The sequence below is a fragment of the Coregonus clupeaformis genome, unplaced genomic scaffold (assembly GCF_020615455.1).
Source record: "Coregonus clupeaformis isolate EN_2021a unplaced genomic scaffold, ASM2061545v1 scaf3080, whole genome shotgun sequence".
Lineage (NCBI taxonomy): Eukaryota > Metazoa > Chordata > Actinopteri > Salmoniformes > Salmonidae > Coregonus > Coregonus clupeaformis.
The window spans coordinates 27,501-29,644 of NW_025536534.1; positions in this window are offsets into that span (position 1 = coordinate 27,501).

The following is a 2,144-nucleotide window of genomic DNA, read 5'->3' on the forward strand; positions in this document are numbered from 1 at the left end:
GTTGGGGATGGGGGTGTTGGGGGGTGGGGGTGCACTGCCCCCCAGCTGATTTTCGGCCATGGGGTGGCGCCATTTCGCATTTTAGGACGGATTTCACTAGGAGAACCAGAGGAGGGCTCCTTCAGTCACACATGCCCAGGATGGGTGCTCATGTCTGGCTTGGGGGAGATCCCAGGGGCTTGTGGGTTGGGGGGTGGGGGGAGTGGGGGTGGGAGTACACTGCCCCCAGCTGATTTTCGGCCATGGGGTGGCGCAATTTCCCACTTTAGGACGGATTTCACTAGGAGAACCAGAGGAGGGCTCCTTCAGTCACACATGCCCAGGATGGGTGCTCATGTCTTGCTTGGAGGACACCCCGAGGGGCTTGACGGTTTGGGGTTGGGGGGTGTTGGGGGTGGGGGGGTGTTTGGGGTGGGGGTGCACTACCCCCCAGCTGATTTTCGGCCTTGGGGTTGCGCCAATTCGCATTTTAGGACTGATTTCACTAATTAAACTAGAGTAGGGCTCCTTTAGTCATACATGGGCGGGTGGGTGCCCATGGTTGGCTTGGGGGAGACCCCCAAGGGCGGGGCCCACCCGGATTCGTCCACAAGGGGGCGCCACCTGTCATTTTAGGAGGGTTTTCACTATGAGAACGAGGGGATGGCTCCTGACTCACACATGGACGTGCTGGGTGCCCATGGCCAGGTTAGGGGGGACCCCAAGGGGGGGCAAACCCCCCCACCTAGATTCGACCACAAGGGGGCGCCACCTGTCATTTTAGGACGGTTTTCACTAGGAGAACCAGGGGGTGGCTCCTGACCTCACACATGGGCGTGCTGGGGGTCATTGGCCGGGCTGGGGGGACCCCAAGGGGGACAAACCCCCATAACCGTTCACCATGTAATCGGACGGTTTTCACTAGGAGAACCAGGGGATGGCTCCTGACTCACACATGGGCGTGCTGGGGATCCATGGCCAGGTTGGGGGGACCCCAAGTGGGGGCAAACCCCCCACCCGGATTCGACCAAAAGGGGCACCACCTGTCATTTTAGGACGGTTTTCACTAGGAGAACCAGGGGATGGCTCCTGAATCACACATGGGCGTGCTGGGTGCCAATGGCCGGGTTGGGGGGGGGACCCCAAGGGGGGGCAAACCCCCCCACCCGGATTCGACCACAAGGGGGTGCCACCTGTCATTTTAGGATGGTTTTCACTAGGAGAACAAGGGGGTGGCTCCTGACTCACACATGGGCGTGCTGGGTGCCATTGGCCGGGTTGGGGGGGGGGGACCCCGGGGGGGGGGGGCAAACCCCCCTTTTACCGTTCACCTGGAAATCGGATGGTTTTCACTAGGAGAACCAGGGGATGGCTCCTGACTCACACATGGGCGTGCTGGGGGTCCATGGCTGGGTTGGGGGGGGACCCCAAGGGGGGGCAAACCCCACTTAACCGTTCACCATGTAATCGGACGGTTTTCACTAGGAGAACCAGGGGATGGCTCCTGACTCACACATGGGCGTGCTGGGGATCCATGGCCGGGTTGGGGGGGGACCCCAAGTGGGGGCAAACCCCCCCACCCGGATTAGACCAAAAGGGGGCACCACCTGTCATTTTAGGACGGTTTTCGCTAGGAGAACCAGGGGATGGCTCCTGAATCACACATGGGCGAGCTGGGTGCCAATGGCCGGGTTGGGGGGACCCCAAGGGGGCAAACCCCCCACCCGGATTCGACCACAAGGGGTGCCACCTGTCATTTTAGGATGGTTTTCACTAGGAGAACAAGGGGGTGGCTCCTTACTCACACATGGGCCTGCTGGGTGCCCATGGCCGGGTTGGGGGGACCCCGGGGGGCAACCCCCCTTAACCGTTCACCTGGAAATCGGATGGTTTTCACTAGGAGAACCAGGGATGGCTCCTGACTCACACATGGGCGTGCTGGGGGTCCATGGCTGGGTTGGGGGGACCCAAAGGGGGGCAAACCCCACTTAACCGTTCACCTGGAAATCGGATGGTTTTCACTAGGAGAACAGCTCTTAGGGGCTGCCTGCTCTGCCCCCCTGTGGACAGGTTCACTCACTCACACAGACACACCTATTCACTTGTGCCTTCTCCCATTGGTCCAGGGTGATCAGGCCTATAATTTGAGACCATTTGGGAAAAGA